The sequence below is a fragment of the Ovis canadensis genome, chromosome 1 (assembly GCF_042477335.2).
Source record: "Ovis canadensis isolate MfBH-ARS-UI-01 breed Bighorn chromosome 1, ARS-UI_OviCan_v2, whole genome shotgun sequence".
In the NCBI taxonomy this organism is placed as follows: domain Eukaryota; kingdom Metazoa; phylum Chordata; class Mammalia; order Artiodactyla; family Bovidae; genus Ovis; species Ovis canadensis.
Window position 1 is genome coordinate 261,963,329 of NC_091245.1, and position 22,517 is coordinate 261,985,845.

Below are 22,517 nucleotides of genomic sequence, written 5' to 3' on the forward strand. Positions count from 1 at the left end.
GGGGCTTAACCCTGTGGAAGAACCCTGGGGGCAGGCATAGAACACACCTCTGGGCTCCTCTGTCCAAGGGCGGGGACCAGCTCCCTTCATCTACTGGCTCAGGCTGCTCCTGCGAGTATCAATTCCCCTGCTGGAGCACAGAGGCCCTGACAGCCAGGGATATCTCAGGCAGAGCTGCCCAAGAGGCAGCTGGGTCCATGTACAGGAAATGCTAATCAGTCAGGGGACAGGTGGGGCCCCAACAACGTCTTCCACAAGGATGAATAAAGGAAATTTCCCCCACTTTAAATGCTGCTCTATTTTATCTATACACTTGAAGAGAGCTAGGATATAGTGATTCTGAGGGTTTTCCAGGTGGCAGTAGTGTTAAAGAACATGCCTGCCAATGCAGGAGGCATAAGAGACTGGGTTCAATCCCTGGGTCAGGAAGGTCGCCTGGAGGAGGGCATGGCAACCCACTCCAGTATTCTTGCCTGGAGAATCCCATGGACAGATGAGCCTGAAGGGCTACAGTCCATGGGGTCGCAAAGAGTCAGACACAACTGAAGTGACTTAGCATGCATGCATGATTCTGAGATACAGTGTTGGTAACCCTGAATAAAGTGAAAGAAAGTGGAAGTCACTCAGTCGAGCCCAACTCTTTTGACCCCATGGACTATACAGTCCATGGAATTCTCTGGTCCAGAATACTGGAGTGGGTAGCCTTTCCCTTCTCCAGGGGATCTTTCCAACCAAGGGATCAAACCCAGGTCTCCCACATTGCAGGCAGATTCTTTACCAGTTGAGCCACAAGGGAAGCCCAAGAATACTGGACTGGGTAGCCTATCCCTTCTCCAGTGGATCTTCCTGACCCAGGAACTGAACCGGGGATTCTTTACCAACTGAGCTATCAAGGAAGCCCTTATACTGAATAATGAAAGTGCAAATCAACTAAAACCTATAGGTAAATTCCACCTCCTATGCTTTTCCAATAGTCATGTATGGATGTCAGAGTTGGACCATAAAGAAGGCTGAGCACTGAAGAATTGATGTTATTGAATTGTAGTGCCGGAGAAGACTCTTGAGAGTCCTTTGGACTGCAAGGAGATCAAAACAGTCAATCCTAAAGGAGATCAACCCTAAATATTAATTGGAGGAACTGATGCTGAAGCTGAAGCTCCAATATTTTGGCCACCTGATGCAAAGAGCCAATTCATTAGAAAAGACCCTGGAGTTGGGAAAGATTGAGGGCAGGAGGAGAAGGGGATGACAGAGGATGAAATGGTTTGGATAGCATCACCAACTCAATGAACATGAGTTTGAACAAACTCTGGGAGATAGTCCTGGACAGGGAAGCCTGGCATGTTGCAATCCATGGGGTTGCAAAGAGTCAGACATGACTTAGCAACTAAACAACAACAATGCTTTTCAAGACTTAGTTTACAAACACATTAGCAGCATATAGGCGTATTACATAAAGATAGTAAAAAAATAATGAATAGTAACAATACAGATAAAAATGAAGAACAAATAAGAGCAGAAGTGTTTCAGATATTTTTGTTTGGCAAATATGCTATTCCTGGCTCCTGTTTAGATTATATTTTCATTTGTGGTGACAAGTTCCATGCAGCGTTTCAATGCTGGTATCCTAACAAATTATACAAGTTGCCTTTTATTTTTAAGGAAAAAAAAAGAGTAAACAGAAACTTTAGAAGTAGGAGTTTTGAAGATAAATATTGCCTGAATAAAAAGTATCTAATAATCATGTGAATTCAATGACTTTTCCTATCTGTGCAAATTTAAAAAACAGAAATGGCTTGAACACACACCTAAAGACTGGAACGGCACTGGTGCTCAGTGGAGTTGTCCACAGGGAACCTCTGGTGTCAATGTAAGAATAGAGTTGGATTTTGGACAGACCCCAACCAGCCTTTTCCCAGGGGGCTTCTTGGAAGTCACATGGGGAAGAGACAAAGCTTTGCTCTGCTGGGCAAAGCCCCCCTCCAACGGCTTGACAGAGTCTATGGCTGAGCCCAGGAATCCGTGAGTGAGCGTAAATTGATGGGGGTTGAGAGGCTGTGTATCTGTGCCTTCATGGCCAGGTAGCTTGCCTCCCTGTGTGTAAGTCTCAGTCTCCACCAAAGCTGCTAGGACTATCTCCTGAGAGTTTACTAAGAACAAACAGCCCGTCCCCCTCTCCTTTCAGCCAAAAAATGAGTGGGTTCCCATCATGATGAGCAGCATCCTGGAGCTCCTGTCCACAGCCTGGCAAAGTTATCTTTACCACCGGGGATGTAATAGAGCCAATTCTAATTCTCTTCAGAACCAGTGAGGACTCTTCCACCCTCTCCTTCTCCCACACACTTCCCGACAATGGTCAGACAGTTCTGTCTTTCTTATTCACTTATTCTTATTTCTGCTCACACAGTTGAGCAAAGTCATTAAACATTGTGGCTTAATTAAGAGACACCAGTGGCTCTCTCCCAGTCCCTGGGTGATTTGTAACTGATCTAAGCCTACCATGTAATCCATTGCCAGTGATCAGTCTAGACATGTGGTGTAATTCAGACCTGGGAGATATGGGGAGAAGTCTCATGATGGTTTCCTGGGACAGATGCTCCTCACTGATGATAAAAAAAAAAAAAAGAGAGAGAGAGAGAGAAGCATGGGAGGAAAGTCTCATTTCTTCCTTCTCTGCACTGCTATCATTTGCTTGTGAGTCCATCAGCCTTGGCAGCAGGCTGGCATCCTGGAGCAACTGCCCTGAGATAGCAGCCTGGGTGATGGGAAGGCACCAACACCCCTGCTGACTTTATCACCAGTATCTATTCTCCCTCTGGACTTTCTGCTAGGCAGATATATCTTTCTTATTTTTAAGCCATCCTGGTGGCCAAAGATAGCCTCATACCAACACTTTGCTACAAGAAGAAAGAGGATACTTTTTTAAAAGAGATTAGAAGCAGAAGTGGAGAGTGTGGTGAACATTCCACTCATTTATACAGACTTCAAGCTGTGAAAACCCAAAGGATGGAGGTTAGGTTTAGCTGTGTTGTACATAAAGATTAGAACAGAGAGAAGCCCTTTGAGAACAGGGGCTATGTGTTCTTTCCTTAGAAAGTGCTAAGTCTCCTATCTTAAACTAGAAAAGATAATTTGGCTCTTTTTTTAGACATTGGTACGAAACTTCAAAACAAACAAAAAAAAATCATGACAAACTAAACTACAATGAACTATACAAAAATGGATCTATTGTGAGAAAAAAGTATTTGAATAAAGGACTAGAAATTATCTGTTGCTAGTGAATCTGGAAACTAAGATAACATGGGATTTCTTTAAATAATTTGAAAACAATTTTATTCACTGATTCAAAATTCTCATATGTCAAAATCTTAGCAGTTACCAAAATGTATCAGGATTCAGAAAAATTAAAATTCCACAACTGTTTCTTTCCTTCCCTTGGGTAGAGACATTGGAGTTGTGTTAGCAAATAGGAAGTTTCTAAAATAAAGGACAATGAGGAAAAGAGTGAAGTAAAGGGCATGGATAGTCCAGCAATCAAAAAATAAAAATGAGACAAAATATACAAATTTAAAAAATGAGATGAAAATACCAAGGGAAAAGAAACAATTTCTAAAATATTTGGTCTCTTTCCACTCCTTCTCCCCATCCACAAATTAAGAAAACACATTTTAATAAATAAAAATATATACACATTTTTCTATAATTCTCTGGAGATAGAAAAAGTTGCTAATGTAAGGAATTATTTTGTTTTTCATAGTCTGAAGCCTCAAACTTAAGAAATTATGGATGATATCATTAAGTGTTAGAGGCACAAGGCTAGTCATTATAATTTTTAGAAAGTAGGACAAAGTTTCAAGAAGTGCAGGTGATTTTTATTCATGTGGCAGCATTATGAGAAGCATCCATGCAAGAGAAATCTCTCTTGACCCCTCAGGGCTAGGTCCTGGGACAACCTCTAGTCACATATGAGCTCCCATATGGGCCTGCAGGTACCCAAAGTCAGCTCAGAGTCCATTCAGTGGGATTCCCAGCACCTGGCAGACCTGATGTTTCTGAATGGAACCAAGCTTATGCACTTCCCATGCTTCAAAATTCAGCTCATTCATTACCTCCACCATAGTGACTATCACTCTGACAACTATGTTAAATATTTATTTCTTGGTCTCCAACTCCATACTGAGAACATTAACATTTTGCTCCTTTCTATACCCTCGGTGTCTAGCACAAGTCTTAGCACATAGTGGATATTCCATTGACTCCTAAATGATCTAAATTAAGCACTGTTGATATGATCTAACACTAAGCACTGTTGCATAGATGGTGGGAGACACAATTCCTATTCATGACTTTTTCCCCTTATGGAAGCATAAAAACTTGCATGTTGGGCATCCATCAGAAACTGAAAGTTTCTAAAAATGTGCTTCCTAACATCACTGCTTGAATGGCCCTCATCTGGAAGTGACTTACACATGGGAGCTGATAGTAACATTTGCACAGAGAAAAATAGCAAAGAGATATTTCAACCTGAAAATGGTTCTGCTCAGATGTTTCATAACATCCCAGAGATAACATCCACTGAGAGCCGGCGCAATAAGCGCAGCCGAGTGGAGCTACCCCACGTCCGAGGTCAGGGGCAGCAGCCTAGAGTGCCAGGCTGCGATGGCGCAGGAACAGCCGAGAGGAGCTACCCTGTGTCCGAGGTCAGGGGCTGCAGCTGAGAGGAGCTACCCCGTGTCCGAGGTCAGTGGCGGCCGGGAGGAGACATCCCGCGTCAGAAGTCAGGGGCGGCAGCCGAGAGGAGCTACCCCGTGTCCGAGGTCAGTGGCGGCCGGGAGGAGACAACCCGCGACCAAGGTCAGGGCGGCAGCCGAGAGGAGCTACCCTGAGTCCGAGGTCAGGGGTGGCAGCCAGGAGGAGCTATCCTGCATCCAAGGTCAGGGGCGGCTGGGAGGAGACACCCCGCGTCCGAGGTCAGGGGCGGCCGGGAGAAGCCACCTATCACCGGAGGCCAGGGGCGGTGACCTGAGGAGCCACCCTGAGCCCGAGTCCAAGGGCAACAGCTGGCAGGAGACACCTCGAGCCCGAGGCCAGGGGCGGCAGCTGGGAGGAGCCACCCACACCCGAAGACAGGGCCAGCAGCCAGGAGGAGCATCCCGAGGAGCAGCGGGGCCTAGAGGAGCTATCCCACCTTGAAGGTCAGGAACCGCGGCGGTAAGAAGATACCCCTGTCCAGGGTAAGGAGCAGCCGCTGTGCTTTGCTGGAGAAGCTGTGAGGAGATATCCCACGCCCTAGGTAAGAGAAACCCAAGTAAGATGGTAGGTGTTGCTAGAGGGCATCAGAGGGCAAACACACTGAAACCATACTCACAGAAAACTAGTCAATCTAATCACACTAGGACCACAGCCTTGTCTAACTCAATGAAACCAAGCCATGCCTGCGGGGCAACCCAAGACGGGCGGGTCATGGTGGAGAGGTCTGACAGAGCATGGTCCACTGGAGAAGGGAATGGCAAGCCACTTCAGTATTCTTGCCTTGAGAACCCCATGAACAGTATGAAAAGGCAAAATGATAGGACACTGAAAGAGGAACTCCCCAGGTCATTAGGTACCCAATATGCTACTGGAGATCAGTGGAGAAATAACTCCAGAAAGAATGAAGGGATGGAGCCAAAGCAAAATCAATACCCAGCTGTGGATGTGACTGGTGATAGAAGCAAGACCCAATGCTGTAAAGAGCAATATTGCATAGGAACCTGGAATGTCAGGTCCATGAATCAAGGCAAATTCGAAGTGGTCAAACAAGAGATGGCAAGGGTGAACATCAACATTCTAGGAATCAGAGAACTAAAATGGACTGGAATGGGTGAATTTAACTCAGATGACCATTATATCTACTACTGCGGGCAGGAATCCCTCAGAAGAAATGGAGTAGCCATCATGGTCAACAAAAGAGTCTGAAATGCAGTACTTGGATGCAATCTCAAAAACGACAGAATGATCTCTGTTCGTCTCCAAGGCAAACCATTCAGTATCACAGTTATCCAAGTCTATGCTCCAACCAGTAACGCTGAAGAAGCTGAAGTTGAATGGTTTTATGAAGACCTACAAGACCTTTTGGAATTAACACCCCCCAAAAATGTCCTTTTCATTATAGGGGACTGGAATGCAAAAGTAGGAAGTCAAGAAACACCTGGAGTAACAGGCAAATTTGGCCTTGGAATGAGGAATGAAGCAGGACAAAGACTAATAGAGATTTGCCAAGAAAATGCACTGGTCATAGCAAATACCCTCTTCCAACAACACAAGAGAAGACTCTACACATGGACATCACCAGATGGTCAACACTGAAATCAGACTGCTTATATTCTTTGTAGCCAAAAGTGGAGAAGCTCTATACAGTCAACAAAAACAAGACCAGGAGCTGACTGTGGCTCAGATCATGAACTCCTTATTACCAAATTCAGACTGAAATTGAAGAAAGTAGGGAAAACTGCTAGACCATTCAGGTATGACCTCAATCAAATCCCTTATGATTATACAGTGGAAGTGAGAAATAGATTTAAGGGCCTAGATCTGATAGATAGAGTGCCTGATGAACTATGGACTGAGGTTTGTGACACTGTACAGGAGACAGGGATCAAGACTATCCCCATGGAAAAGAAATGCCAAAAAGCAAAATGGCTGTCTGGGGAGGCCTTATAAATAGTTGTGAAAAGAAGAGAGGCGAAAAGCAAAGGAGAAAAGGAAAGATATACCCATCTGAATGCAGAGTTCCAAAGAATAGCAAAAAGAGATAAGAAAGCCTTCTTCAGCGATCAATGCAAAGAAATAGAGGAAAACAACAGAATGGGAAAGACTAGAGATCTCTTCAAGAAAATTAGAGATACCAAGGGAACATTTCATGCAAAGATGGGCTTGATAAAGGACAGAAATGGTATGGACCTAACAGACGCAGAAGATATTAAGAAGAGGTGGCAAGAATACACAGAAGAACTGTACAAAAAAGATCTTCACGACCCAGATAATCATGATGATGTGATCACTAATCTAGAGCCAGACATCTTGCAAAGTGAAGTCAAGTGGGTCTTAGAAAGCATCACTACGAACAAAGCTAGTGGAGGTGATGGAATTCCAGTTGAGCTGCTTCAAATTCTGAAAGATGATGCTGTGAAAGTGCTGCCCTCAGTATGCCAGCAAATTTGGAAAACTCAGCAGTGGCCACAGGACTGGAAAAGGTCCGTTTTCATTCCAAACCCAAAGAAAAGCAATGCCAAAGAATGCTCAAACTATCGCACAATTGCACTCATCTCCCATGCTAGTAAAGTAATGCTCAAAATTCTCCAAGCCAGGCTTCAGCAGTACGTGAACCATGAACTCCCTGATGTTCAAGCTGGTTTTAGAAAAGGCAGAGGAACCAGAGATCAAACTGCCAACATCCGCTGGATCATGGAAATAGCAAGAGAGTTCCAGAAAAATATCTATTTCTGCTTTATTGACTATGCCAAAGCCTTTGACTGTGTGGATCACAATAAACTGTGAAAGATTCTGAAAGAGATGGGAATACCAGACCACCTAACGTGCCTCTTGAGAAATCTGTATGCAGGTCAGGAAGCAACATTTAGAACTGGACATGGAACAACAGACTGGTTCCAAACAGGAAAAGGAGTACGTCCAGGCTGCATATTGTCACCCTGCTTATTTAACTTCTATGCAGAGTACATCATGAGAAAACGCTGGACTGGAAGAAACACAAGCTGGAATCAAGATTGCTGGGAGAAATATCAATAACCTCAGATATGCAGATGATACCACCCTTATGGCAGAAAGTGAAGAGGAGCTAAAAAGCCTCTTGATGAAAGTGAAAGAGGAGAGCGAAAAAGTTGGCTTAAAGCTCAACATTCAGAAAACGAAGATCATGGCATCTGGTCCCATCACTTCATGGGAAATAGATGGGGAAACAGTGCAAACAGTGTCAGACTTTATTTTGGGGGGCTCCAAAATCACTGCAGATGGTGACTGCAGCCATGAAATTAAAAGACGCTTACTCCTTGGAAGAAAAGTTATGACCAACCTAGATAGTATATTCAAAAGCAGAGACATTACTTTGCCGACTAAGGTTCGTCTAGTCAAGGCTATGGTTTTTCCTGTGATCATGTATGGATGTGAGAGTTGGACTGTGAAGAAGGCTGAGCGTCGAAGAATTGATGCTTTTGAGCTGCAGTGTTGGAGAAGACTCTTGAGAGTCCCTTGGACTGCAAGGAGATCTAACCAGTCCATTCTGAAGGAGACCAGCCCTGGGATTTCTTTGGAAGGAATGATGCTGAAGCTGAAACTCCAGTACTTTGGCCACCTCATGCGAAGAGTTGACTCATTGGAAAAGACTCTGATGCTGGGAGGGATTGGGGGCAGGAGGAGAAGGGGACGACAGAGGATGAGATGGCTGGATGGCATCTCGGACTAGATGGACGTGAGTCTGAGTGAACTCCGGGAGATGGTGATGAACAGGGAGGCCTGGTGTGCTTCCCTTCATGGGGTCGCAAAGAGTCGGACACGACTGAGCGACTGAACGGAACTGAACTGGATGACTTGGCCCAGGAGAAGCACAAAACTGCCCAGTTTCTAATCCTATTCCCTCACTCAACCTCTTTCCCAATCATGGAATTAATTTTATATATTTATAGAACATTAAAGCTAGTAAAACCCTCAAGTAGATCCATCAGAGAAGCTCAACCTATTAAAGTCCTGAGGATTGAATGCTTTGTTTTGACTGTAAGTTTTTTTAAAAAAAATTTATTGGAGTATAGTTGATTTTCAACACTGTGTTACTTACTGTTGTACAGTAAAGTGATTTAGTTATATACATACATATATCCACTCTTTTCCCTCTTTTTTAGATTCTTTTCCCATATAGGTCATTACAGAGTATTGAGTAGAGTTCCCTGTGCTATACAGCAGGTCGTTATTGGTTATCTGTTTTATATATAGTAGTGTGTATTTGTCAGTCCCAATTTCCCAGTTTATCCTTCCTTGCAGCCTTACTCCCTGGTAACCATAAGTTTGTTTTCTACCTCTGTAACTCTTTTTTTTTTTTTTTTGTAGATAAGTACATTTGTACCGTTTTTCTTTAGATTTCAAATATTAACAATATCATATTGTATCTTTGCCTGACTCTCTTCACTCAGCATAATAATCTCTAGGTCCACCCGTGTTGCTGTAAATGGCATTATTTCATTCTTTTATGGCTATGTAATATCCCATTATATATATATACCCCACATCTTTTTTATCCATTCATCTGTTGATGGACATTTAGGTTACTTCCATGACTTGGCTATTGTAAATAGTGGTGCAATGAACACTAGGGTGCATGTTTTGAATTATGTTTTGCTCCAGATATATGACCAGGAGTAAGAGTATCAGATCATATGGTAGTTCTATATTTAGTTTGTTAAGGAACCTCCATACTATTCTTCCTAGTGGCTGTATCAATTTATATTCCCTCCAACAGTGTAGGAGTGTTCCTTTTTCTCCACACCCTCTCCAGTGTTTATTATTTGTAGACCATTTGATGATGACCATTCTGACTGGTATTGAAGTGATACTTCATTGTAGTTTTGATTTTCATATCTTTATAGTATCCAAGATTGAGTAATGCATCCGAGGTCATAGAGAAGTTACAGCAGAGCTGACATTCACCTCTTGGAGGAGGAAAGGGACCACAGCTCTGAAGAACAGACATTCATCTCCAAGTTTAAGTTTACCCTCTCTCGTTTGTGTATAGAATCTACAGTGCTAAGACAGCCCCATACTTTCTCATTTTTCAAACCATTTACCAAAGAACAAAAACTCCTGTCATCTGTTCTGCTTACCTGCTCCTTAATAACAAAGAAGAGGAAGCAAAACGACTAGAGGAACAGTCTTGCTCCTGATGAGGCACTGCCGAAGCTATGTCTGTTTTCATTAATTTTTATTTGAATGCTATGGAAAATCTAACCAAGAGTCAACAATTTTGTCAGTTCCAGAGCCCCAGAGTTGAAAGTTGTGATAAGATCACATAGAAAAGGAAGACAATGTTCTCCAGGAATTACCTTTCCTAGCATAGTGGTAAAATTACATTTCTGAGGTTATCCTGGGTACAACAAACCTGTAAGTGTGACACTTTGTGTGTGAGGGCCAGTTTTTTAAAAGCTCAATTGTGTAAAACTCATTTGATTCAAAACTGTTCAACAATGCAGTAACATGCCTTGAGAATAAAAATAAATATCAATAACATAAGATTCAGAGACATTGCACCCAACTACTGCTTAAGATGTTTGCTGGTCCATTCAGGCCATGAGGAAAGTTTAGAAGTAACAAGTGTAACTAATAAATTCTTATCTGTGTGGATCACAACAAACTGTGGAAAATTCTTCAAGAGATGAGAATACCAGACCACCTGATCTGCCTCCTGAGAAATCTGTACGCAGGTCAAGAAGCAACAGTTAGAACTGGACATGGAACAACAGACTGGTTCCAAATCAGGAAAGGAGTACATCAAGGCTGGATATTGTCACCCTGCTTATCTAACTTATATGCAGAGTATATCACGAGAAATGTCGGGCTGGATGAAGCACAAGCTGGAATCAAGATTGCTGGGAGAAATACCAATAACCTCACATATGCAGATGACACCACACTTACGGCAGAAAGTGAAGAAGAACTAAAGAGCCTCTTGCTGACAGTTAAAGAGGAGAGTGAAAAAGTTGGCTTAAAACTCAGCATTCAGAAAACTAAGATCATGGCATCTGGTCCCATCACTTCATAGCAAATAGATGGGGAATAATGGAAACAGTAAGAGACTTTACTTTCTTGGGCTCCAAAATCACGGCAGATGGTGACTGCAGCCATGAAATTAAAAGACACTTGCTCCTTAGAAGAAAAGTTATGACCAACCTGGACAGCATATTAAAAAGCAGAGACATTTCTTTGCCAACAAAGGTCCATCTAGTCAAAGCTATGGTTTTTCCAGTAATCACATATGGATGTAAGAGTTGGACTATAAAGAAAGCTGAGCGCCAAAGAATTGATGCTTTTGAACTGTGGTGCTGGAGGACTCTTGAGAGTCCCTTGGACTGCAAAGAGATCCAACCAGTCAATCCTAAAGGAAATCAGTCCTGAATATTCATTGGAAGGACTGATGCTTAAGCTAAAACTCCAATACTTTGGCCACCTCATGCGAAGAGTTGACTCATTGGAAAAGACCCTGATGCTCGGAGGGATTAGGGGCAGGAGAAGGGGACGACAGAGGCTGAGATGGATGGATGGCATCACCGACTCAATGGACATGAGTTTGAGTGAACTCCGGGAGTCGGTGATGGACAGGGAGGCCTGGTGTGTTGTGATTCATGGGTCACAAAGAGTCGGACACAACTGAGCAACTGAACTGAACTGAAGGCTGACACAGAAGAGCTGGGTCCCTGACATAGTCTGACTGACTGACTGATGCTGGGAAAGACTGAAGGCGGGAGGAGAAGGGGACGACAGAGGACGAGATGGTTGGATGGCATCACTGACTCAATGGACATGAGTTTGAGTAAACTCCGGGAGTTGGTAATGGACAGAGAGGCCTGGAATGGTGCAGTCCATAGGGTCGCAAAGAGTCGGACATGAGTGAACGACTGAACTGAACTGAACTGAACATAAGATTCAATGCAACGAATCATTCATTTGCTTTATCACACTTTGAAAGGTACTGATCTTAGAGCAAACAAAGATCCTGTTCAGTCAGCAACAAAATTAAGGATGACAATGTCAGTAGGATATGAAAGAATAATTTACCACAGATAATCAGGTTAGCCTATCTTGTTATGACTGTTCTATGCTCCAAATTTACAATTACTGTTAGGTTAGTATTCAAAATGCAAAATTCTAATGCATAATTCATGCCAGGTTTTATTTTGAATATTACAAATATCCTAGAACTGCAGATTTCAATGAGATAATCAGATGTGATGCAAAGCCTACCATGAAATCAAGACATAACAACAAATTGAGTTTTAAGAAGCAACAAAAACTGATTAGCTCCATTTCCCAGACTAGGTAAAGCCAACAAAGGATAAACCCTAAAGTAAAATTAAATTAGGATCCAAGCAAGAAGAAAGTTGGTGCTCCAAAAATAATACCAAAAAAAAAATCTAGGGTTTCAGTGAAATAAAGTCATCTGATTATATTTGTAGCAGGCGCTGGCTGGCCTCAGGGTAAAATGAAGACAGCCAAATGGGAAAAAGTTTGTATTTTTAAAAAGCTCAACTGTGTAAAATGCATTTGATTCTCTATTTCATCATCATAGTACTTATAGAGATTTAAGTTAAAACTCTCTCTTTGACTATAGCATTATGTGGGGCTGGTGGACGACAGTCACAGGAATATATCACTTCATTATGTGGTTGACTAAGCTTGGCATTAGGCTAGTCTATTTGCTATGAAAGTTGCAGAACGGAGTCCGACTGGCTGAGATGTAGAACAGAAGGCAGTCTTTGTAGGGAAAGTACCTGGTAGATTCGATTTTAAAGTATTTTGTCCAAATATAGATCAATGGAACCACCCTTATGGCAGAAAGTGAAGAAGAACTAAAAAGCCTCTTGATGAAAGTGAAAGAAGAGAGTGAAAAAGTTGGCTTAAAGCTCAACATTCAGAAAATGAAGATCATGGCATCCGGTCCCATCACTTCATGGCAAATAGATGGGGAAACAGTGCAAACAGTGTCAGACTTTATTTTTGAGGGCTCCAAAATCACTGCAGATGGTGACTGCAGCCATGAAATTAAAAGATGCTTACTCCTTGGAAGAAAAGTTATGACCAACCTAGATAGCATATTCAAAAGCAGAGACATTACTTTGCCGACTAAGGTCCGTCTAGTCAAGGCTATGGTTTTTCCTGTGGCCATGTATGGATGTGAGAGTTGGACTGTGAAGAAGGCTGAGCACCGGAGAACTGATGCATTTGAACTGTGGTGTTGGAGTAGACTCTTGAGAGTCCCTTGGACTGCAAGGAGATCCAACCAGTCCATTCTGAAGGAGATCAGTCCTGGGATTTCTTTGGAAGGAATGATGCTAAAGCTGAAACTCCAGTACTTTGGCCACCTCATGCGAAGAGCTGACTCATTGGAAAAGACTCTGATGCTGGGAGGGATTGGGGGCAGGGGGGAGAAGGTGACGACAGAGGATGAGATGGCTGGATGGCATCACTGACTCGATGGGCGTGAGTCTGGGTGAACTCTGGGAGCTGGTGATGGACAGTGAGGCTTGGCGTGCTGCCATTCATGGGGTCGCAAAGAGTCGGACACGACTGAGCGACTGAACCGACTGATGGACACCATATCGTTGACAAAGGAGGCAAGAATATACAATGGAGAAAAGACAATCTCTTTAATAAATGGCGCTGGGAAAACTGGTCAACCACTTTTAAAAGAATGAAACTAGAACACTTTCTAACACCATACACAAAAATAAACTAAAAATGGATTAAAGATCTAAACGTAAGACCAGAAACTATAAAACTCCTAGAGGAAAACATAGGCAAAACACTCTATGACATAAATCACAGGAGGATTCTCTACGACCCACCTCCCAGAATATTGGAAATAAAAGCAAAAATAACATTTTAAAAAGGAAATTTAAAATTAATTTTTAAAATTTATTTTATTGAAAAATAAGCAAAAATAAACAAATGGGGCCTAATTAAAATTAAAAGCTTCTGCACAACAAAGGAAACTATAAGCAAGGTGAAAAGACAGCCTTCAGAATGGGAGAAAATAATAGCAAATGAAGCAACTGACAAAGAACTAATCTCAAAAATATACAAGCAACTCCTGCAGCTCAACTCCAGAAAAATAAACGACCCAATCAAAAAATGGGCCAAAAAACTAAACAGACATTTCTCCAAAGAAGACATACAGATGGCTAACAAACACATGAAAAGATGCTCAACATCACTCATTATCAGAGAAATGCAAATCAAAACCACAATGAGGTACCATTTCATGCCAGTAAGAGTGGCTGCTATCCAAAAGTCTACAAGCAATAAATGCTGGAGAGGGTGTGGAGAAAAGGGAACCCTCTTAAACTGTTGGTGGAAATGCAAACTAGTATAGCCACTATGGAGAACAGTGTGGAGATTCCTTAAAAAACTGGAAATAGAACTGCCTTCAGTTCAGTTCAGTTCAGTTCAATTCAGTAGCTCAGTCATGTCTGACTCTTTGTGACCCCATGAATCACAGCATGCCAGGCCTCCCTGTCCATCACCAACTCCCGGAGTCCACTCAGACTCACGTCCATTGGGTCAGTGATGCCATCCAGCCATCTCATCCTCTGTTGTCCCCTTCTCCTCCTGCCCCCAATCCCTCCCACCATCAGAGTCTTTTCCAATGAGTCAACTCTTCGCATGAGGTGGCCAAAGTACTGGAGTTTCAGCTTTATCATCATTCCTTCCAAAGAACACCCGGGGCTGATCTCCTTTATAATGGACTAGTTGGATCTCCTTGAAGTCCAAGGGACTCTCAGGAGTTTTCTCCAACACCACAGTTCAAAAGCATCAATTCTTCAGTGCTCAGCTTTCTTCACAGTCCAACTCTCACATCCATACATGACCACTGGAAAAACCATAGCCTTGACTAGATGGACCTTTGTTGCCAAAGTAATATCTCTGCTTTTGAATATGCTATCTAGGTTGGTCATAACTTTTCTTTCAAGGAGTAAGCATCTTTTAATTTCATGGCTGCAGTCACCATCTTCAGTGATTTTGGAGCCAATCCCCCTGCTGGGCATACACACCGAGGAAACCAGAATTGAAAGAGACGTGTGTACCCCAGTGTTCATCACAGCACTGTTTACAGTAGCCAAGACATGGAAGTAACCTAGATGTCCATCAGCAGATGAATGGATGAGAAAGCTGTGGTACATATACACAATGGAGTATTACTCAGCCATTAAAAAGAATACATTTGAATCAGTTCTAATGAGGTGGATGAAACTGAAGCCTATTATGCAGAGTGAAGTAAGCCAGAAAGAAAAACACCAATACAGTATCACACATCACATCACATCACAGTCAGTCATGTCCGACTCTGTGTGACCCCACAGACGGCAGCCCACCAGGCTCCCCCGTCCCTGGGAGTTTCCTGGCAAGAGTACTGTAGTGGGGTGCCATTGCCTTCTCCCCAGTACAGTATACTAACACATATATATGGAATTTAGAAAGATGGTAACGATAACCCTGTATGAAAGACAGCAAAAGAGACACAGATGTATAGAACAGTCTTTTGGACTCTGTGGGAGAGGGAGAGGGTGGGATGATTTGGGAGAAGGGCATTGAAACATGTATAATATCATATATGAAATGAATCGCCAGTCCAGGTTCGATGCATGACACAGGATGCTTGGGGCTGGTGCACTGGGATGACCCAGAGGGATGGTATGGGGAGGGCGGTGGGAGGGGGGTTCAGGATGGGGAACCCGTGACGGATTGATGTTGATGTATGGCAAAACCAATACAACACTGTAAAGTAATTAGCCTCCAATTAAAATAAATTTATAATAAAAAAATTAAAAATATTCTGTCATATGATAACATATCCTGGTATATGCTGTATCTAAAATAGACTGAGTTTCTACTGAAAAAGAATGTGTATGTTTTTCCTCCCTTTTGGATGGTTTTTCTACATTTTGCTTCTCTCTGAGTCCCCCAGACTTACACAAACTATATCACTCTAGAGACCATAATGCATGTTTTGTCTTCCTGTTGTGTGCCACATTTCTTGGTTCCAGGCAACAAAATAAGAGTTTGTTAAGTGAAGCTCAAAAGGAATTTATTACAAATTTAGTGGGTGGGTCACAGAGTCACCAGGAATTTTAGGAGGACTGGAGCAGGGATAACCTCCTTGCTGACATCAATGGCCCTGGGAACTGCATCTTGTGGCCACTGCCAAAACCACAGTGACTGTCCTGAATCTCTGAGTCTTGATGTATTCTTGATCAGTGCCTAGTTTTAAGTCCAAGGCATCAGGCTGTAGAGCTACAATGTTCAACTGATGACTGACTTGACTATAAGTGGATTTAATGGACACTGGGAACACTGGGTACCATGTTGTTGTTCAGTTGCTGTTGTGTCTGACTGTTTGCAATCCCTTGGACTACAGCATGCCACGCTTCCCTGTCCTTCACCATCTGCCAGATGGTAGGACTGTGAAGAAAGCTGAGCACCGAAGAGTTGATGCTTTTGAACTGTGGTGTTGGAGAAAACTCCTGAGAGTCCCTTGGACTGTCCTGGAGAGTCCCTTGCTCAAACTCATGTACATCAAGTCAGTAATGTCATCCAACCATCTCGTCCTCTGTCATCCCCTTCTCCTGCCTTCAATTTTTCCCAGCACCAGTGTCTTTCCTAAGAGAGTTGAAGAGTCAGCTCTTCATATCAGGTGGTCAAAGTACTGGAGATTCAGCTTAGGCATCAGTCTTTCCAATGAATATTCAGGACTGATTTCCTTTAGGACTGACTGTTTTGATCTCCTTGCAGTCCAAGTGACTCTCAAAAGAGTTTTCTCCAACATCACAGCTCAAAAGCATCAATTCTTTGATGTTAACCCTTCTTTATGGTCCAACTCTCACATCCATACATTTCTATTGGAAAAACCAAAGCCTTGACTAGACAGACATTTGTCAGTAAAGTAATGTCTCTGCTTTTTAATACACTGTCTAGGTTTGTCATAGCTTTTCTTCCGAGGAGCAAGCGTCTTTTAATTTAATGACTGCAGTCACATTTCTGCAGTGATTTTGGAGCCCAAGAAAATAAAGTGCCACTGTTTCCATCATTTCCCATCTATCTGCAATGAAGTGATGGGACCAGATGCCATGATGTTCATTTTTTGAATGTACTTTAAGCCAGCTTTTTTCACTTTCCTCTTTCAAGAGGCTCTTAGTTCCTCTTTGCTTTCTGCCATAAGGGTGGTGTCTTCTGGAAAATCTGAGGTAATTGATATTTCTGCCAGCAATCTTGATTCCAGCTTGTGCTTCATCCAGCCCTGCATTCCACATGATTTACTCTGCAAATAAGTTAAATAAGCAGGGTAACAATATACAGCCTTGACACACTCCTTTTCCAATTTTGAACTAGTCCATTGTTCCATGTTCGGTTCTAACTGCTACCTCTTGACCTGCATATAGCTTTCTCAGGATGCAGGTAAGATGGTCTGGTATTCCCATCTCTTGAGGAATTTTCCAGTTTGTTGTGATCCACACAGTCAAAGGCTTCAGTGTAGTCCATCAAGCAGAAGATAATTTTCTGAAATGCTCTTGCTTTTTCTATGGTCCACCAGATATTGGCAATTTGATCTCTGGTTCCTCTGCCTTTTCTTTTTTTTTTTTTTATTATTTATTTATTTTTACTTTACAATACGGTATTGGTTTTATTTTTTTTTTTTTAATTTTAGTTTTTTATTTTTTAAATTTTAAAATCTTTAATTCTTACATGCATTCCCAAACATGAACCCCCCTCCCACCTCCCTCCCCATAACAACTTTCTGGGTCATCCCCATGCACCAGCCCCAAGCATGCTGCATCCTGCGTCAGACATAGACTGGCGATTCAATTCACATGATAGTATACATGTTAGAATGTCATTCTCCCAAATCATCCCACCCTCTCCCTCTCCCTCTGAGTCCAAAAGTCCGTTATACACATCTGTGTCTCTTTCCCTGTCTTGCATACAGGGTTGTCATTGCCATCTTCCTAAATTCCATATATATGTGTTAGTATACTGTATTGGTGTTTTTCTTTCTGGCTTACTTCACTCTGTATAATCGGCTCCAGTTTCATCCATCTCATCAGAACTGATTCAAATGAATTCTTTTTAACGGCTGAGTAATACTCCATTGTGTATATGTACCACAGCTTTCTTATCCATTCATCTGCTGATGGACATCTAGGTTGTTTCCATGTCCTGGCTATTATAAACAGTGCTGCAATGAACATTGGGGTACATGTGTCTCTTTCAATTCTGGTTTCCTCGGTGTGTATGCCCAGCAGTGGGATTGCTGGGTCATAAGGTAGTTCTATTTGCAATTTTTTAAGGAATCTCCACACCGTTCTCCATAGTGGCTGTACTAGTTTGCATTCCCACCAACAGTGTAGGAGGGTTCCCTTTTCTCCACACCCTCTCCAGCATTTATTGCTTGCAGATTTTTGGATCGCAGCCATTCTGACTGGTGTGAAGTGGTACCTCATTGTGGTTTTGATTTGCATTTCTCTAATAATGAGTGATGTTGAGCATCTTTTCATGTGTTTGTTAGCCATCCGTATGTCTTCTTTGGAGAAATGTCTATTTAGTTCTTTGGCCCATTTTTTGATTGGGTCGTTTATTTTTCTGGAATTGAGCTGCAGAAGTTGCTTGTATATTTTTGAGATTAGTTGTTTGTCAGTTGCTTCATTTGCTATTATTTTCTCCCATTCAGAAGGCTGTCTTTTCACCTTGCTTATAGTTTCCTTTGTTGTGCAGAAGCTTTTAATTTTAATTAGATCCCATTTGTTTATTTTTGCTTTTATTTCCAGAATTCTGGGAGGTGGATCATAGAGGATCCTGCTGTGATTTATGTCTGAGAGTGTTTTGCCTATGTTCTCCTCTAGGAGTTTTATAGTTTCTGATCTTACATTTAGATCTTTAATCCATTTTGAGTTTATTTTTGTGTGCGGTGTTAGAAAGTGATCTAGTTTCATTCTTTTACAAGTGGTTGACCAGTTTTCCCAGCACCACTTGTTAAAGAGATTGTCTTTACTCCATTGTATATTCTTGCCTCCTTTGTCAAAGATAAGGTGTCCATATGTGTGTGGATTTATCTCTGGGCTTTCTATTTTGTTCCATTGATCTATATGTCTGTCTTTGTGCCAGTACCATACTGTCTTGATGACTGTGGCTTTGTAGTAGAGCCTGAAGTCAGGCAAGTTGATTCCTCCAGTTCCATTCTTCTTTCTCAAGATTGCTTTGGCTATTCGAGGTTTTTTGTATTTCCATACAAATCTTGAAATTATTTGTTCTAGTTCTGTGAAAAATGTGGCTGGTAGCTTGATAGGGATTGCATTGAATTTGTAAATTGCTTTGGGTAGTATACTCATTTTCACTATATTGATTCTTCCAATCCATGAACATGGTATATTTCTCCATCTATTAGTGTCCTCTTTGATTTCTTTCATCAGTGTTTTATAGTTTTCTATATATAGGTCTTTAGTTTCTTTAGGTAGATATATTCCTAAGTATTTTATTCTTTTCGTTGCAATGGTGAATGGAATTGTTTCCTTAATTTCTTTTTCTACTTTCTCATTATTCGTGTATAGGAATGCAAGGGATTTCTGTGTGTTGATTTTATATCCTGCAACTTTACTATATTCATTGATGAGCTCTAGTAATTTTCTGGTGGAGTCTTTAGGGTTTTCCATGTAGAGGATCATGTCATCTGCAAACAGTGAGAGTTTTACTTCTTCTTTTCCAATTTGGATTCCTTTTATTTCTTTTTCTGCTCTGATTGCTGTGGCCAAAACTTCCAGAACTATGTTGAATAGTAGCAGTGAAAGTGGACACCCTTGTCTTGTTCCTGACTTTAGGGGAAATGCTTTCAATTTTTCACCATTGAGGATAATGTTTGCTGTGGGTTTGTCATAGATAGCTTTTATTATGTTGAGGTATGTTCCTTCTATTCCTGCTTTCTGGAGAGTTTTTATCATAAATGGATGTTGAATTTTGTCAAAGGCCTTCTCTGCATCTATTGAGATAATCATATGGTTTTTATTTTTCAATTTGTTAATGTGGTGAATTACATTGATTGATTTGCGGATATTGAAGAATCCTTGCATCCCTGGGATAAAGCCCACTTGGTCATGGTGTATGATCTTTTTAATGTGTTGTTGGATTCTGATTGCTAGAATTTTGTTGAGGATTTTTGCATCTATGTTCATCAGAGATATTGGCCTGTAGTTTTCCTTTTTTGTGACATCTTTGTCAGGTTTTGGTATTAGGGTGATGGTGGCCTCATAGAATGAGTTTGGAAGTTTACCTTCCTCTGCAATTTTCTGGAAGAGTTTGAGGAGGATAGGTGTTAGCTCTTCTCTAAATTTTTGGTAGAATTCAGCTGTGAAGCCATCTGGACCTGGGCTTTTGTTTGCTGGAAGATTTCTGATTACTGTATCAATTTCCGTGCTTGTGATGGGTCTGTTAAGATTTTCTATTTCTTCCTGGTTCAGTTTTGGAAAATTGTACTTTTCTAAGAATGTGTCCATTTCTTCCACGTTGTCCATTTTATTGGCATACAACTGCTGATAGTAGTCTCTTATGATCCTTTGTATTTCTGTGTTGTCTGTTGTGATCTCTCCATTTTCATTTCTAATTTTATTGATTTGATTTTTCTCTCTTTGCTTCTTGATGAGTCTGGCTAATGGTTTGTCAATTTTATTTATCCTTTCAAAGAACCAGCTTTTGGCTTTGTTGATTTTTGCTATGGTCTCTTTTGTTTCTTTTGCATTTATTTCTGCCCTAATTTTTAAGATTTCTTTCCTTCTACTAACTCTGGGGTTCTCCAACTCTTCCTTTTCTAGTTGCTTTAGTTGTAGAGTTAGGTTATTTATTTGACTTTTTTCTTGTTTCTTGAGGTATGCCTGTATTGCTATGAACTTTCCTCTTAGCACTGCTTTTATAGTGTCCCACAGGTTTTGGGTTGTTGTGTTTTCATTTTCATTAGTTTCTATGCATATTTTGATTTCTTTTTTGATTTCTTCTGTGATTTGTTGGTTATTCAGAAGTGTGTTGTTCAACCTCCATATGTTGGAATTTTTAATAGTTTTCCTCCTGTAATTGAGATCTAATCTTAATGCATTATGGTCAGAAAAGATGCTTGGAATGATTTCGACTTTCTTGAATTTATCAAGTTTAGATTTATGGCCCAGGATGTGATCTATCCTGGAGAAGGTTCCATGAGCACTTGAAAAAAAGGTGAAATTCGTTGTTTTGGGGTGAAATGTCCTATAGATATCAATTAGGTCTAACTGATCTAATGTATCATTTAAAGTTTGCATTTCTTTGTTAATTTTCTGTTTAGTTGATCTGTCCATAGGTGTGAGTGGGGTATTAAAGTCTCCCACTATTATTGTGTTATTCCTCTGCCTTTTCTAAAACCAGCTTGAACATCTAGAAGTTCTCAGTTCATGTACTGTTGAAGCCTGGCTTGGAGAATTTTGAGCATTACTTTGCTAGCATGTGAAGTGAATGAAATTGTGCAGTAGTCTGAGCATTCTTTGGCATTGCCTTTCTTTGGGACTGGAATGAAAACTGACCTTTTCCAGTCCTGTGGCCACTGCTGAGTTTTCCATATTTTCTGTCATATTGAGTGCAATACTTTCCCAGCATCATCTTTTAGGATTTGAAATAGCTCAGCTGGAAATTCCATCACCTCCACTACCTTTGTTCATAGTGCTTCTTAAAGCCCACTTGACTTCACACTCCAGAATATCTGGCTCTAGGTGAGTGATCACACCATCGTGATTATCTGAGTCATAAAGATCTTTCCTTTACAGTTCTGTGTATTCTTGCCACTTCTTCTTAATATCTTCTACTTCTGTTAGTTCCATACCACTTATGTCCTTTATTGTACCCATTTTTGCATGAAATGTTTCCTTGGTATCTCTAATTTTCTTGATGAAATCTCTAGTCTTTCTATTGTTTTCCTCTAATTCTTTGCATTGTGCACTTAGGACAGCTTTCTTATCTCTCCTTGCTTTCTTATCTCTCCTTGCTTTCTTTGGAACTCTGCATTCAGATAGGTAGATCTTTCCTTTTCTCCTTTGCCTTTCACTTGTCTTCTTTTCTCAGCTACTTGTAAGGCCTCCTCAGACAGCCATTTTGCTTTTTTGCATTTATTTTTCTTGGGGGTGGTTTTGATCACCGCCTCCTGTACAATGTCACAAATCTCTGTCCATAGTTCTTCAGGCACTCTTGTCTATCAGGTCTAATCCCTTGAATCTATTTGTCACTTCCACTGTATAATCATAAGGGATTTGATTTAGGTCATGCCTGAATGACCTAGTGGTTTTCCCTACTTTCTTCAATTTAAGTCTGAATTAGGCAACAAGGAGTTCATGATCTGAGCCACAGACAGCTCCTAGTCTTTCTTTTGCTAACTGTATAGAGCTTCTCCATCTTCAGCTGCAAAGAATACAATCAATCTGATTTTGGTATGGACCATCTTGTGATGTCCATGTGTAGAGTCTTCACTTGTGTTGTTGAAAAAGGGCATTTGCTATGACCAGTGCTTTCTCTTGGCAAAACTCTGTTAGCCTTTGCCCTGCTTCATTTTGCATTCTAAGGCCAAACTTGCCTGTTACTCCAGGTATCTCTTGACTTCCTACTTTTTCAGTCCAGTCCCTATGATGAAAAGGACATCTTTTTTGGTGTTAGTTCTAGAAGGTCTTGTAGGTCTTCATAGAAGCATTCAACTTTATCTTCTC

General features: G+C 41.3%; 1 protein-coding gene across 22 annotated transcripts in view; it reads right to left on the minus strand.

Moving 5' to 3' along the window:
• Positions 1 to 22,517, minus strand: part of NEK11 (NIMA related kinase 11) — a 274,263-nt gene that overhangs the window by 224,912 nt on the left and 26,834 nt on the right. The window lies entirely within an intron of this gene.